The following is a 16,565-nucleotide window of genomic DNA, read 5'->3' as shown; positions in this document are numbered from 1 at the left end:
GCGCCCCTGGCGGTTGAGGTGTTGTTCCCGCACTCGGCGGCGCTGAGCGGGGCCCGGCCCGGCCCGACCCGACCCGACCCGACCCGCGACCCGGCCCCCATCCCGGAGCCCGTCCCCTGCCTCGGGGGCGCCTCTCCGCGGCAGTGGCGGTGCAGTGGCTGCCCAAAGGCCCGCGGCCTGGCGTCTTCTCCTCAGGAAGGGGCTGCCCGGCCCGGCCCGGGTGGCCTTGCGTTGCCCGGCCGGCCTGTGCGTTCTCCAGCCCGCCGTTGCTCGGGCATTGGTTTGTAGTCTTAGGGCCAGCGGTGGCTCGGGTTTCCAGGACAGCTGCTAGCCCTGGTTCTCATTGGCACCGTTGCCTGCCTTAGGGGCTTTGGCCCCCCTTTGGCTGTTCTGGCTGCTTCCATGTTGTTTCTCATAAGCTGCTTAGACTGGAAATTGGTCAAAAGATTTGAGACTAGTGGTAATGCAGACATCTTTCCAAACAGTGGCCATCCGGACGACTGCGTGGTGGCAGGTAGCGCGACACTGGGTACATCACAAATGCCAGCTGCGGCCGGAATAGGTTAACCAGCACGGTCAACGGCAGTGTCTTCAGCAAGCTCTCCTGAGGGGGTGAGGAGTAACAGTTCCAGATAAAGACACTACAGGTACACGCAGTTTCTATCCAGAGCTCAGCATTGCAAGAGTGGCTTTTCTCCTTGGCATTGGCAGCTTTTGTTTTCATCGTAGTTTTGTAGTCTGTTTAGGTAGGTGGTTGAAGGAGCAACACAACTGGAGTTGTAATTGCTTTGCTAATAGCATTCTCGGACAGGTGATAATCTTGTTTAATTGGGGAGCAATTGTGCTGAAGCACTTTCTCTTCCTTCATCCTTCCCCGCAATCCCAATGAGCTCTTGAAGTAATGAGTTTGTACTGTTCCTTGCTGGGAAGGAGAGGAGTGTCTTTTCTACCAGCCACCCTTGTAAACGATTCCTGGTTTCCAGTTACTGGCCTTTGCAGTTGGGTGAGAGAAACCTCTAGCTTGCTGTTGATGCTCTACTGTGAATTGTGTATTTTTGGCAAAGTTTGTCTGTACTTTTCTCTCTGCCTCTGCATTTGGGTTTTGTCCTGTTCTACCTCAGAAGCAATCTGACTTGGAAGTGTTACGTTAGTGTGTTGTTACTTGATCAAAATACCTTTTCTGGTTGTATTCCTGATTGAGTCTTTCTTTTAATGTTTTGGGGATGCACAGGGCTATAGGGCACACCAAAGTCTTTCAGAGGGGGAGAGGTGGTCCTTCAGCTTGTTAGTGTGTCTGCAATATCAGAGGCATCAGGACCAATACAAGCTCAGGGAGGGAAACGCTGTGTGTAAAAACAAACTTCAGACACAGGTCTGTGTTCTGTCGCTCTCAATTTTCACAAGATCATTGGGACAGAGATACCTTATAAATGTGTGAACGCACAGAGTGTTCTTGTCAGTCTGTGAGTAAGCTTTTCTGTTTTCTTCTCTTGAGAAGTTTTAGAAATAATGCAACTTTTGTGAGCTCTTAACAATTTTGTAAAAGTTTGTAGAGTTTGAATGATGACGTTCTTACGTGTGTGGTGTCCCATCTTACTTCACAGATAACGATTTTTATCACAAATGTCAGAAGGGAACGTGGAGCCTTGTGTTCGGTGATGAGAGCAATGAACAGCTTAAACAGTGACCCGACACCTGTCTGGGTAAGGCAGGCGTTTTGCATGTCGAACACACTAAGTCACCGTGCCTCAACAGCTAAAAGGTGAACCCAACTGCAGTTTTCATCCTTGTGCAGGTAAAACTTTGTCAAATAAATTCGGCCGGCTGCTAAATTACTTTTTAATCTTTACTTTCAGGTGTAGTTTGACTCATTTTCTGATGAACACGGAAGGTGTACATCCCGTGTCGGGGTGAGAAACTTTTGTCGGGTGTCTGCCAGGTACAACCGAGAAGCGCTTTGGTAGCTCCTGCACTCCCGCTGTAGGTCACAAGATGGCGTATGAATACCCAGAAAGATGACTGTCCGAGTAACCCGTTCAGCAGTGAAAGACCCATCTTACTGTTGTGTTTTGCTTGGGCACCGTAATAATTCTTGCTAGCACACAGACAGGATTTCCTCGTAGTAGTAGTTATTAAATGTTATTTTTCAGGAGTCGTATTCAGAAAGGTTGTAAGAGGTATATGGAAATTCAAGTCTGCATTTTTAGTAATTTACAGGTTGCGCTGTCTATAGCGAGGATTGCCGGAGGGCTGGACTTGCCGGAGGAGCAGCGTGCTGTCATAAGGAAGTCTATCCCAGCTATCAGATAAATGAGGAGGGATACAGAAGCATTTTTCAAAACCAAAACATTCTGTAGATGACACATTTGTTTTTCAAAGCAGGAAATACTTACTGAGTGATGGTGTTCTTTTGGGCCTGCACTTTGCCAGATGCACGCTGATTCGTTGGTGGCCGTTGCTCATTATACCCATAATTGGGAAGTGACATTGTTTCTGGCCTAGAGAAGAGAGCAAATCCACAGTGTGTCCAATCAGGCACCAGACAGTTGTTGACGTGACAGATTTTTCTTTGGGAAGTGAATTGTTTTACCACTTTTTGCCTAACTTCAGTCTTGTCTTTTAATAAGAAATGCCAGCCCATCTGTTTTACTGGAATGCCCATAGTTGTGGATTAGCAGGCCATTTTCAATAGCACTGCTTATTTTAAAAGCAGATCAAGGGACACTGAAAGTACGTGTCTTGAAATGTAATATCCTAGGAAGAGTCTTTGGTCTGGCAAAATAGTGCCAAATAGTTCTGCTCACCGTACTCTCTATTTCTTTAGGACAGCTAGGAGTTGGAGAGTCTAAATCCTTTTCCTCATCCAAGAGTGGATCACAGTGTAGAAAAGGTTGAAGACACACGCTGTGGGCAAATGCAGTTGGTATCAGTACAGAAGAAAATAATTCAGATGTATAAGCCACTTGTTACGATAAATCTGTCGAGTGAAGTTCTTTGAAAAAGGGGTAATTTTTTGAGAAGGGGTGAAAAAGGGGTGACTCAAGAAAGCCCAAGTTCTGACCCGAACTGGTAGATGCCGTAAAGAGGTGGTACGTTGCCACTGGCCGCTGCGGATTTCCTCGTACCGTACTTGAGCTTCGGTTGCACCAAGTGTAAAAGATCAGAAAGGACAGTGAAGTTATTCTGAGCATTTGACTTGCTAAGCATTGCTTGACTGCAGCAGCAGGTGATTACAAGCTGTAACTTTAGCCATGTGAAGCTCAGGTTACCTTCTGAGCACAACATTCATTACAATTAAACAGCACCTGCACAGCATCTTAGAGCAGCACCTTGGCAGGCTCTAGGTGAGAAGCAAGAGATAAGGGTGATAAAATTCGTGGTTGGTCCCAGTTCTGTTCAGTGTGCGTAAGAGTGAAAATGTCAGTACGTGTGCCTTTACAAATTACACAAAATTAGAAGATGGCCAAAACAGTAAAGATGAAAAAAGTGTGAGACGACCTGGCAACATTGGGACTGGAGGGAGTGTCTCAGCCTGGTGAATATGGAAGTGCATGGTCACATAGCACTGGAACTGGTGAAACCTAGATTCCCGTTTTCTGTTTGCTTCTGGATTTTCCATTGCCTAGTAATGTACAAGTGGCAGCCGAAGCTTTGCTCACAATTAGGGCATTTGTATTGCTCCCCCATTCCCACGTGAATCCTGTAATGTCAAAAAAAAAAAAAGTTTGAACTTACGTTGCACCTTCTTTTCACAGCGACTGCTGATAGAAAACCATCATGAAGCTTGTGGGAACTTACTCTCTTTGCACTTATTTCAGTTAAATTGGCTTGAAAGTGGTCGGTGGGCTCAAAAGGAATGAGGGGAAGAAGGATGGACACATACACATACCTTGGAAACCAGACTAAAAGCATCAAATGGAATTTGGTACGAGGACTGTGTCTCCCACTTGTTGCGTTAAGCATGTGCAACAAGGCAGGTTGAGAAGAGAGTTGCTGGTGCATGTTCTCTCAAAATCATCTTGAGAGTAGTTAGGACAGCAAGTTTGGGGTCGGTTTTATGCAAAACAAGTCGGGATGCAGTATCCGCTCTTTTTAGAATTGATTTTCACCTTCCTCTGGTATGCCTGTCATCCCGCTTTCACATGGGGTACCAAGGAGCTGTGGGGAAAGAACAGCTTTTGGCCCCAGTCTCGTCTGTTACCCTCATTAGCAAGGACTGTGTTCGCATGAGGAGGCTTGGTACTGACTAGGGGCATGCGGGGCTGATGCGATAAGCCTTCAGCGTCAGGGCTTTGATCACTACCACCCCCAGGCCTGATCTGAAACGCTGTTTTAAAAGGAAAGCCTTCTACACGTGGAACATCGTAATCCCCCAGAATCCTGTGGATCTCTTCTCACATAGTACCAGGAGTACTATTTGACATGTCCTGTGTTTGTTAGATTTCCAAAAAGGGAGTTCTGATGCTAGCACAAGAGCCAGAAGAAAACCAACCTGATAACTTTTTAAGTTTTCCAAAGTTAAAATGTGCAGAGATTGAGCAGACATTGCCCTGAAAAGCAGAAATGCTTTTGTGTTAATTAGCAAAGGAACGTAGAGAAATGATGTAAGGAAAAAAGTGGTAGGCAGGCTCTGTACCTGTCAAAAATTTTAAAGGCGCACTCATATGAGTATATTGTTGACTGTTCTGGAAGAATTACCAGGCAGATTACCAAATAGATGAAGTGGTGTAGCCTAGCATTTATCATTTTAAAATAAATTTAAATTATTTTGTAATTCCCTTAAATAAGTTATTAACCTAACCTTAGTACATAGGTTTATATGGAATTAACTGTGTGTGGTTGTGGTTTAAGGCTCAGATTTCGTGCTTAGGATGTGAATTACATTTCTCATAGAGAATAAACTTGAAGCACTTGAAGCTGTCAGGGTCGTAGGAGGGATTCACACAGCACACGCTGTACACAGGCTCCTTTTCCGCGACATCGCTGAATCTGCCCATGCTACTCCGTCCTAGGCTGCTCGTTTAGTGCCAGCCTTCCCAACAGTTACTAATTTCGTGGTGGTACAATAAAGCGTGCAACAGAGCATATATACTAAATACCTCTCATTCTGTTTACCTTGCAAAGTGACTTTCAGTTGTTTGATGGACTATATAGGCAGCACATATGACTGGGAAAGTAAGGCTAAGTGTCAGGAGATAGTGCTTTGATTTATCCTGCCAGCAAATCTGTAAAAGCTGAATTTTCACTAATGCTTTAGTGAAATTCGCATTAGTGCGGGGGGGGGGGGGGCTGCATTTTCAAAATTATCTTGCTTGATGTCATTTGACTTCTCAAATTGTTGCAGTACTTCTTTGCAGAAGCGGTGATCAGGACTCTCATCTGAAAAAACAAAAGCAGGCCATTCTGATTGACGTGTCTCGGGTACGTTAGTGGTACTTGAAAGCATCTCCTCGCATGCAGCAGAGAGAGAATCCTTGATATTAATTCCTCTGATGAGCTCTTCAAAATACTGTTGCATTGAAATTTTATGCTTTGGTGGGTCCTGATGCGAGGCTTTTCCTTCTAGCACTTTCTGGATCTTTCCCTCGAAGTTTTTGTCCTCCTGTAGAAATTGTACAGAACTTTCATGCTGTTCCAGGAGGGTTTCCATTTGCTGAGAAAGCTGTCCAGAAGCTTCGGCCTCGTTTGAGATTTCCTGCAGCTTCTCCAGTTTTGTAGAATAGTTATGGTGTAACCTGGATTGCAGTTCAGCCATTCGGTACTGTATGCCCTTCAGCAAACCCATTCCAACTGTGTCCATCGTTACCTTGGTGTCTGTAGCACCAGCTGTTAGCTCATTAATCAGCTTTTCAGTTTCCCGTGTGAAATCAATTAATGAAAAGTTATGTATTGCATCATAACCATGTCTGAGTAGTGTGCAGAATAGGTAAATGCACTTTTAACTTTCAAAAAATATGATGTGTAGATATACATTGTAGGGTCTGTACCGTTTACAGTTTTGGCAGCTGTCAGTGCTCAAAGCCAAATGAAAATATAAATAATTGTAAATGCATTTTGAAATGCTTTGCTGTTTTGTCTCTAGGTTAGCCAGTTACATGAACTGCAGCGTGCTTTTCAAAATGGATCTCTTCAAAATGTCTTTTCTTGGGAATGTGGTTTCTTTCTTTAGGAAGCTGTGGCAACTGTGCGCTGTGCTCAAGCCTGCTTTGTGGAGATAGCACCAAGGTGAGCAGAGGAGGTGACTAGCAGTCAGTTCACTGAGAGAAACTGTATGAATTGTTTGGGTTTGCATGGTTTTTTCAGGTGTCAGTAAGGCTTGCGTATTTATCAAGACAGTAGCATTTGGCTCGCTGCGTTTAGGCAGGGATATAGAAACCACATAAGACATTCCTCATCTACTGTTAAATATATTGTGTGTTGTGCAGTAGCTAGGCAATTAGAGTTCATAGATTAATGACTGAAAGAAATCGAGGTAACTGGACAAGCACAATCGTGAACAGGTGGATGAGGGTGCATGTGCACACACACACTGATCAGACGTCGCCCTTTGGCGATGTTAATACCTGGTTGTCATAGCAATTACGTTCCATCTTTTGTTATCTCCAGCCCACCCACAGCTACTTGTGGACACGATTGCAACTTTGGTTGGGGCAGAGCTGGTCGATTCTGTGCTCTGCTTACTTGCGATATTCCTGCTCCATGGGAATGAAGATTTGGCGTTCAGGTCTCAGACATACATAAATTTTCTTATGTGTAGCAAACCTCTGTCAATTAGCTAGAAATCGGGAGCGAAGCCAGCAGGCTTCAGGCCAGTAGTTAAGGAGAGTTGTTTTTCCCCCATCTTTCTGATTCAAGACCTTTCCCACAAAAAGCAAGAGGAATAAGTGGGGGACACTACGCTAGGAATTGAAGACAAAATGTCTGCTTGAATGTTGAGTCTGATTGTAGCGTAGCAATCACCGGTACATTTAGAAAATAATTTCTAGTCACCAGTACATTTAGAAAATAATTTGTAATCCCTGTTGTTTCACCAGCAGCCCGTCGCTGTTCTTATCTCTAGTCCTTCTCCTTTTTCCATACCCTGTGTGTCCTGCGAGTTGTGTTGCGTGGTGCAGACTAGCAGAGGATGCTGGAAGGAGGTGTGCTCTGTAACTGAGATGGGATGTGCAGGTGTAAAAAGAGGACTATCAACAGGAGCGCGTGGAAACCCTGCGTGGCAAGTACGGTGTTACTTTCAACATGTATTGCAGTCAGCCAGTGTCACTGCCAACACTGAATGCTTTTTGGGAGGCGTGTTATTGGGTAGACCGTTCCCTTTGACTTTTTTGCACTCTGAATTAGTATCTTGACACAGAGTAAGTTTGTTTCCTCTCAGTAGGGCCCTTTTCTTGGTGCTCAGTGGGGCTGCAACACAGCCAGGGTTGAAGGAGGATCTCTGGCTGCTTAGGCCAGGGGGACAGGACACCTCGGCTCCATCCTCCTTTTGGTCGTGAGTTGCTGTGGTCATTGTGCAGGCGTTTTACATTAACTGGCTTCAGTTTAGTAGTCTTGAGAGTCAATGTGATAATGGACCGAAAAGTGGTTTTCTTATTACTTTAACTGTTGTAGTATTTGAGATATTTGGATACACGTTATAATCCAAGTACTTTGATCAAAAGATGTCTGAAGTCAGCAAAAAGATACATTGATAGTGGATGTCGTTCAGTTCCTAAGTGGAGATAGTATAGAAATAGAAAGTGCTTTCAGAAATAAGAAGTTATCTAGTGACTGTTTGGTATTTAATACGTTCTCTTTCCTGAAGTAGAGCTATTTATCTGTTTCAAAGTATGGTATTTCTTCATTCATTGTCTTTACCGTTTCAGTCATCGGAAGCCAGTTAGTACCTGCATGCAAATGCTATTACAGTTATCGGTGAAACTGGTAGCATAAATTGCAATATAAGGACACCCACCATTTTTTCTTTAATCTTATGGAAGTCCAGTATGCCATTTATTAATTCTTAGCTGGCATTGGCTAACCCTTATGATGGTACAAAGGTCACATTGCTTGGATGGAGCAGGCAGGGACGGATAACAGTCCCGCGGTGCTTCCTGTTTATGGAGCTACCTTGATTGCCTGCATTTGGTTATTTTTATAAAATACGACATCAAGTCCTTCGCTATTTAAATACGGGCCAAAACACAGCACTGAATGCACAGCACACACTCGGTGTCAGCGTGGCGGGGGAGAGCTGGCTGAGGCTGCCTGCAATCGTGGGAATCACCAACATGAGTTGAATTTTGGACTTGACATTAATATTGCAGTAGAACCATCTAATTTTTCACTTGTCCATTATAATATAAATCAGTTCTTTTGAAAAAAGTAGATTTTGAGTAACATGGGTCAAATTCTCCTTAATGCATGTATAAAAAGTATAAAAGGTAGTCTTTTGGGGGGCAAATTAAGTAAAACCTTGGAAAAAATCTTTATATGCTATGACAAAATATTCTTTGAAATACTTAAACTGAGACTTTGACTTTCAAGACATATATATATATTTAAAAATTATATATATATGTCAGTCAAATGTGCGTATTACTTTAACAGCCACTCCTTTTTAATAGCTTGCCACCTACTAATTTCTGAGACATGAAACCCTTCTTAGCAGTGGAATTTTTTAAGCCAGCTTATTTGCCATCAGGGTGGATTTTTCTTTTTGAGACTTTGGAGTCAGGCTGTTTAGATCCGTATCCGTCTCTGCCTGACCATTGAAGTGGGCATAATCAGAGCATCTCTTCAAGAACTCAAGGACAAGGTCAGCAAAGGCGCTTTGAGACCTCAGGGCAATACTCTGTATATTATTTGGTTTTGTGGTGTGCAGGGTATGTCAAATAGAAGATTGGTCCAAAAACATGTTCTGGCTGACAGACAACGGAGTAGTTTGATGTGGCTTTTTATTTCAAGTCTAGTAACAGTTAGGTAATATATAGGATAGAGAGAGACGCAGGATCTCTGCTCTCCTGGTGAATGTTCATATGTCGTCTTAAAAGACAGTACTGACTTTATTGAGGCAGGGGAGGGAAATGGACCAATGGTCATTTTGCTGAGAAATGTGGCCATATTAGTGCCCGCTGTGGTCGATCAAGTCAGGAAGTACAGGATGGGCTTGTGCTGGTGATGTTCTTTTTTTTTTTTTTTTCCTCATTTTTGTTTTTGTTGGGTTTTTTGTTGTTTTTTTGGTGGTGGCTTGCTTGTTTTTAGATTGAGTGCCATTTTGAGCCGGTTTAAAGGGAAAATGGACAATGTCCACACATGTTTTCTTGAGCCTGACTTACTGGAACTGAATAGATCCCCTGCAAGTCAGATACGGGCATTAGATGTCTCAGTTTTGGTTCAACACAAAATACCCTTATTACTAAAAGTGTACTTGTAAAATAGCTATATTGGCGTAGACCCTTTCAAGGATTAGTCCAGAGCCTGAGGCTGCGTTGGAAACTGGTGTTCATCACTGAGCAGCGTGCTGCAGCTGGCACGTGTCCCTAACTGGCAGAGAGAGCACAGAAGCTGTGGGTTTAAGGTAAGAAAAAAAGAAACAAATAGGTGGTTTTCTTGCCTCCCGTGAAGAAATCTCTTCCTACCACTGTTTGCAATAGGTCAGTCCCAGTTTATTCTCCTCCAGAAGACGCTGGGAAGAGGGTTGGTCTCTTCCCTGCTCTCTCCCGCGTCACCAGTGTGTTGCCCGTGATGGTTCAGAGGATCTTCTGTGATCTTGTAGTAAAGCTCTAGGAAGTGCAAAAGTGGGGGTAGGAACTCCTCCAAGGCAACAATAGGGAAATCCCACAAACCGGGGGTAGTGTGGACTCCCCTCCCCGCTCTCAGTCATCCTCTGCTGTACTTAGCCAGGCCTGGGATGCTGCCAGCTCCCTTGTGTTGTGTTGTGATAGTATGAACTGCTGACGCACGGCAGCGTGTTTAGCACGTTCCAGCCTGCCATGGCAGCCTGTCCCTGGTTCACTGCAGGGTTTTAGCAGGATGGCGTTTGCTGCTGTGCATGGTGTGATATTTCCAGCGGAGGCTGTCCTGTCGGGCAGTGAGGACAGCTGCCACGAAGGTTTGTAGTGATACGCTTTCTCACATTTCTAAGTCCTAGCGGCACAGAAAGAGACATCGGTAATATTGATGGTTGGTTTTTGTTTCACTGGTTCACAGGCAGAGAAATACCTGTTTCATGACATTCCCTCTCAGCCCATGCCCTGCCACTGGGTCCTAGCTTCTACCTAAGCTTTCAGCTTCAAATACACAACTCATGTCTCATGTGTCTCCTTCAGAATGGTAGGTTCTTTTTTTGATACGTTCATATTTTGATCTCGCTTGTTTTGGCTGAGAGAATGACCCTTTACAGGCACGAACTGAAGAGTATGAAGCCTGAAGCAGGGATCTTTAGTTTGCTTTCTAAAATTCTGCATTTGCTTAGAAGGGAATATTCATCAGACTGAAAACAAATGTCTCGGGACTGGTCCTGTAGGACATCAGATCTCCAGTCCCCTCTCTGGGGAGCAACTTGTCGTTTGGCAAATATGGGAAACACCTCTTGCCAGTTTATTCGGTTGACAATGTGTCCTATCAAATTTTTAGTAACCTGCTACCCCACCATATGACATAATTCCAAAATAAACTGACTGCCCAATCATCTGTGGAAAATGGATAGGCAGAGTGGAGCAGGGAGTGCCACCGAACCTCTTACACCATGTCACTGAAACAAAAGGCATTCCTCATTTTAACCTCTACTCCTTATTTCTTTAGTGAGACTGTGCCATGCTTCGTGTTCATGTGAGAGCTGCTGTCTCTCATTGCCCATTGCCTCCCTTCTGCTCTGTGTAGTGCTGCAGGAGAGGGAGAAGTTGGAACAGCAATAAATCTTTATTTATTCTTTCTAGGTGGGCTTTTACTGATTGACCAGCAGCCCTAAAGCACAAGAACAAAGCAAATATTGCACCGTGAAGTCATTGGCCATCAGAGAATTAAGATGACGTTCTCTTCTCAGAATGCTTTATAAGGTAACTAGATGTGTGTCAATTATTTACTCATCCAAATATATAGAATAATAGAGGAGAATTCTTTATCAGCAGAATCAGCTATGCACAGGTGACATGCTGACAGACCCAGGCCTAGAATAAATAGGTTTTGATCCAAGAGGCACAGAGGACAATCTCAGCTCTTTGTTCCTGCACTATTCTGTGTGGGTGGAGAGAGAAAAAATTCAAGCATTTGCCTCGGACCACCACTCTGTTCTCAAGAGACAAGTGGAGCCAAGTAAAAGAAGTGGCAAGAGGAATTTGTCTGCTAATTAAAGATTTTTTTTTTTCTTCACCCAGGAGTCAAATTGAAGGAAAGATCCCTCTGTGTTTCTCACAGCAGCAGACCATTCAGTGTTTAGACCAAGATATAGTGTGAACATTTATAAATCAAAATACTTCCTGAAATTTACATCTTATCCAAAGTAAACGAGTGCTGTCGCTGTATGGAAAATTCATAGGTAAAAATAAAACTTCTTGTTGTCTGTTCCATATTGCCTTAGCAGGTAACACTTCAAACCAGTCTGTACTTAAAAGGACGCCCGTGTCTGTTCAGGACTGCGTGATGACTTTCCAGGGTTACTTGCTTGGGGAGGAACACCTCAGCCCTCATTGGCAGCAGGCACGCTGTTTTTCCGGTTATTTCGATTTTCCCTCTGGAGGGATGAAGAACAGAGAAGAAACTCTCCCCAGCAGGCCAGGATTGGACCGAAGCCTGTGGAGAATGTGGTATCAACAGTCAGCCAGCTTACTGCCAGGAGAAGACGACGAGTTGGGCACAACCAGGCAAGTCCTTCCTTTTGATTCAGTTTGTGGTAGCGGAGAGACCAGGCACTCTCGGGCACTCAAGTTAATGGAACTTCTGCTCCACTCCACCCAAAACCACTCCGACCAATTCCTTCTTCCTCTGCCACATGCTTTCAGGGGCAAAAGCCACTTGACTTATCCTAACACATATTTCACACTCAGATTGACTCGCTCTTTGCAGTCAGTGCTCCCAGCACCTTGAATCATAGAATCATAGAATGGTTTGCATTGGGAGGGACCTTTAAAGGTCATCTAGTCCAACCCCCCTGCCATGAGCAGGGCCATCTTCAACTAGATCACGTTGCTCAGAGCCCCGTCCAACCTGACCTTGAATGCTTCCAGGGACGGGGCATCTGCCACCTCTCTGGGCAACCTGTGCCAGTGTTTCACCACCCTCAGCGCAAAAAAATGTCCTGCTTATAGCTAGTCTGAATCTACCCTCTTCTAGTTTAAAACCATTACCCCTTGTCCTGTTGCAACAGGCCCTACTAAAAACTCGGTCCCCATCTTTCTTATAAGCCCCCTTCAAGTACTGAAAGGCTGCAATCAGGTCTCCCGGAGCCTTCTCTTCTCCAGGCTGAACAACCGCAGCTCGCTCTGCTTTTCTTCCCAGGAGAAGGTCTCACCAGAGCGGAGTAGAGGGGCAGAATCCCCTCCCTCGACCTGCTGGCCACGCTGCTTTTGATGCAGCCCAGGATACGGGTGGCGTTCTGGGCAGCGAGCGCACGTTGCCGGCTCACGTCCAGCTTTTCGTCCACCAGTACTCCCCGAGTCCTTCTCGGCAGGGCTGCTCTCAATCCCTTCATCCCCCAGCCTGTATTGATACCGGGGCTTGCCGCGACCCAGGTGCAGGACCTTGCACTTGGCCTTGTTGAACCTCACGAGGTTCACGTGGGCCCGCTTCTCGAGCTTGTCCAGCTCCCTCTGGATGGCATCCCGTCCCTCGGGCGTGCTGTCAACCGCACCACTCAGCTTGGTGTCTCCTGCAAACTTGCTGAGGGTGCACTCGATGCCCCTGTCTATGTCGTTGATGAAGATATTAAACAGTACTGGTCCCCTGAGGGACACCGCTCGTCACCGATCTCCGTCCGCGCATCGAGCCGTTGAGCACTACCCTCTGGATGCGACCATCCGACCACTTCCTTATCCACCGAACAGTCCGTCCATCAGGTCCAACTGAGAGAGGAGGATGTTGGGGGGGACTGTGTCAAAGGCCTTACAGAAGTCCAGACAGATGACATGGGTAGCTCTTCCCTCGTCCACTGATGTAGTCACTCCATCAGCGAAGGCCACTGGGTTGGTCGGGCAGCCTATACCCACCAGCTGCTCTCTCGAGGCTTCCTTTTGCATGTCAAATAATTTAAGAGACTATTTTTTCTGTTTTATTGATTGACTTTGCTCTTTGAGGACCCTGACAGAAAGGATTCCCTTCAATTTCACATGAAGAAGAAATGGAAAAGTAAAGGCTTCATCTTTCCCGTGAAACAAGAGTGACTCGTTAGCCCTGGGGTCCCCCAAGGCGCCAAACTGGGCTCCAGCCTGCCAGCTGCCTCCAGGAGGGGATCTTGCACTTGTCTCGACACTGAAATCACTCCCTCTTCAGCCTCCTGAGCTGTTGGTAACGGCACCCGAGGAGGTCAGCACTCCCTCGGCTGTGGTTTCCTGCCGTTCTGGGGACTGTGAGCTCCTCACCGCCCCTCTGACAGTGCCCGGAAAACAGGGCAGAGCTGGGGGCTCAGCCCCGGGTGGGACTGTGTCCCAGCCCTTGGACGGAGCTGCCCGACGGGACGGGCTCCCCAACCCGGGAGGGCAGCTCCCCTGGCTGTGCTCCAGTGCCCCTCCACGAGCACCTGAGAGCCATCCCCACGCAGCCTCGGCCTGGCTGTGAGGTCACAGCGGGGCTGTGAGGTCACAGAGCCCCACGATGCCGCGCCAGTCATAAGCACTGACCGCTCAGCCCCCGGCCCAGACTACTGCAGCAGCAGCAGCAGCAGCAGCGGCCACAGCGGCAGCAGCAGCAGCAGCAGCAGCAGCAGCATGGTGCGAGCACAGGGGGCCATGGCCCCTGCCCGCCACCTCCTCCTCCTCCTCCTCCTCCTGGTGGCCCTGCATGCCAGGGCTGCTCCGTGGCGAGCACGGGGAGCAGGTAAGCGGGTGGTGCTGGTGCAGCCTTTCACAGGCCGGCGGGCTCTTCTCCCCGAGGAGCGTGGATGATGTTTTTTTTCCTCCGGTGCTTTCGCGAGGGCTTCCTCTGTGTGCGTGAGAGCTCTCCCGGTAAGAAAGCGCCAGGGGGCCGTACGTTGGTCCATCCGCTCGTCGAGGGGTGTTGCCCATGGCCTGGAAAGAGTGTGTGGAGAGCTGCAAGGAGCCAGCCAAGAGGTCACCAGGCCCCTCTGCCGCTTTGGCAATCTCCACCTACGTCTGGCTCCCACGTTGTTACCTGACCCCCTTCCGGTGCCTGCAGTTCACTCAGGCAGAAGTGGATCCCAACATGCAAGGGAAACGTTTCTCATCTGTGCTTGCTTCTAGATGAGGGCGGTGGCAACGGTTATCCAGCTTCTCGGCTGGACGTTGGTTTGGAGCCCTTGCGGCACCCTGGAGGTACGTTCTCCATGTCCCTTTCCTTGAAACAATACCCACTGACAATGTGGCAACAGCTTAGTCACGTGCAATTTGCCTTAAGATCCTCTCAAGGTCGACGGCTTCCCGACTTCTTGGTCTATTCCTGTCCTCGAGCCTGAGAGCAATCCCACAGGTAAGTCAGTGGGAGGAAGGCGCATCTACCTTTTCATCTTCTTGCCGTCTGACATGCAAGTTGCTCCTTCCGTGGCCAAGGCGCAGACATGGAGAAGAGCAGAGAGGGAACGGGTCAGGCTCAGAGATGTGCTTCGGGGCGCTTTGCCTGGCGAAGCTGTCTTTGCCGGCCCCTCGGAGCCTGAGCTGCTCCCGGTGCCGGCTGCCAAGCCAGCGGGCTTGTTGGGGTTGAGTTTAGAGCTGGTGTGACCTCCAGGGAGCCCCTTCTCCCGGCAGCTCCCTGCGTGGTTCGTTTTGCCCCAGCATGGTGCCATTGCAGGCACGCGGTAACTCCTTGCACCATGCTCCTGAGTGGAAGGGAGAGATGAGTGCCGTGGAGTAATCCCGTCTTTGAATTGCACTCGCTGCCACTCTGATCTGAAGAAGTATCTGGAACTGTGTCACGGGAGCTGTTCTGTCCTGCGCTTCTTTGCAGCCATGCCTGTGGGTGACAGTGATCCAGCTTCCCGGCTGGGTTCCAGGACTGAGCCTCTGGGAGATGGCATGGGTACGTCATCATGGCTTTTTCCTCCCTTTGAGAGCTGCCAGCTCAAAGCCCAAAGGTCAGCCAGCCGGGCGGCTCGGCAGGTGTGAGGACGGAGACGTGCACGTGTGTGCCCTCTCCTTGCGTGATCCCCTTACCGCTTCTGCCGTTCAGTTCTGCCGATGTCGATCACAAAAGATGACGGAAGCTTCTCTGCGTGTTTAGTTACAGAAGTGCCCGTAGGGAGGACTTTTCCAGCTCCTCGGCTGGATGCTGCGCTAGAGCCCAGCTGGCATCGCAGGGGTGAGTAGTCTGTCTCTGCTGACCTCACAGGCTGAGTGCTCGGTTTCTGTAATGTGTTCATGTGAAACTGAACCAAATACTTTCTGTTAAGGTCCTCCAAGAGCAAAGCCCCAAGCTGAAGGAGGAAAAAAGTCCCCAGAGGCATCTGAAGTCCTGAGGCAGATGCTGGAGGAACTGGAGAGAGGACACGGTGGGTACATTTCACTCTGCCTTAGCCGTGGGAGTCAGCAACCGGAGGTTTTAGATAGACGTCGGGACACGCTGTAGCCTGCACAGCGGGAAGGGGTCGATCAGAGCCTCGCAGCAGCGATGCTGGGCTTCCCGCCTTGCAGGCGCTGGCGAGCCACAGAGACGGTGCAGAGCCTCTGCTGCCAGTTGGGGTTCCAGCCGAGCGCCAGCGGCAGCTGCTGCCCCACTTTTACCAGTACGGCTCGGAGCTGCTTTGTGCAGATGGCGGTAGGCAGATTTGAGCTGCTCCCAGCAGCTCAGGCGTGGCTGTGGTTCGGAGCAGTGACTAGGCGCAGCCCCAAAAGCCCAGGCGTTTTTTCTAAGCCTGATCGATGTCTTTGAGAAGTGTTGCCTCCTGAAGATGCCATCTCCCTGACGGGGAACGGTTCCATCTGATCCAACTGTCCCGCTTGCTTTCTCAAGAGTCGGAACGAGAGGCTGTGCGGAAGGAGGCGTTTCCAGAAGGAAGCAGTGGCTCTCTACCAGTCTCTGCCAAAGAAACGGAGGCGATGAAAGCCACCGGCACGCCAGGTAATTGCTGTCCCATGCTCAGCCGGTGTCACCCATCAGGATCGCTGTGTGTCAGCAGGCTCTTCCCCCGGTGCCCGCTCTTGCACCTCACGTCAGCAGCCAAAGCTGAAAGTGTTTTGGGGTCGAGGCATCTGCAGCACGTTCCGCAGGTGATGGAAACGGGACTCTTAATCGAATGTACCTCCCGCGGTGGCTGCATCCCAGAGTCCCTAGAGGCCCAAGGCCCAAGGGCAGCACAGAGCGGGATCCCTCCCGTGAGCTGAGGTCCAGAGCGATGCCCTGACTCCCAGATCGGGCAGGGGCTTCGAGGGAACCTCCCCGTCCTCCTCCATCCTCTGTGCCTGAGCCCTGCTGAGGCTTTACCT

The 16,565-nt window shown here is 48.1% G+C and overlaps 2 long non-coding RNA genes across 4 annotated transcripts; both read left to right on the top strand.

Moving 5' to 3' along the window:
- The first annotated feature begins 112 nt into the window (after nt 1-112).
- Nucleotides 113-4,069, top strand: LOC127027956 (uncharacterized). Of its 2 annotated transcripts, none has more exons than XR_007767891.1 (4): nt 113-246; nt 486-647; nt 1,605-1,762; nt 1,857-4,069. It is a non-coding gene; the product is annotated as an uncharacterized LOC127027956 (long non-coding RNA). The 2 variants fall into 2 exon arrangements; XR_007767890.1 differs by having other exon boundaries at nt 113-280.
- Nucleotides 4,070-6,716: 2,647 nt separating this feature from the next.
- LOC127027957 (uncharacterized) lies at nt 6,717-13,348 on the top strand. Of its 2 annotated transcripts, XR_007767893.1 has the most exons (4): nt 6,717-10,090; nt 10,189-10,311; nt 10,917-11,036; nt 11,558-13,348. It is a non-coding gene; the product is annotated as an uncharacterized LOC127027957 (long non-coding RNA). The 2 variants fall into 2 exon arrangements; XR_007767892.1 differs by having other exon boundaries at nt 6,717-10,311.
- Nucleotides 13,349-16,565: the final 3,217 nt, after the last annotated feature.

The sequence above is a fragment of the Gymnogyps californianus genome, unplaced genomic scaffold (assembly GCF_018139145.2).
Source record: "Gymnogyps californianus isolate 813 unplaced genomic scaffold, ASM1813914v2 HiC_scaffold_108, whole genome shotgun sequence".
Lineage (NCBI taxonomy): Eukaryota > Metazoa > Chordata > Aves > Accipitriformes > Cathartidae > Gymnogyps > Gymnogyps californianus.
Note: the sequence above shows the minus strand (reverse complement) of the source record. Positions and strands in the feature narration are given on the sequence as shown.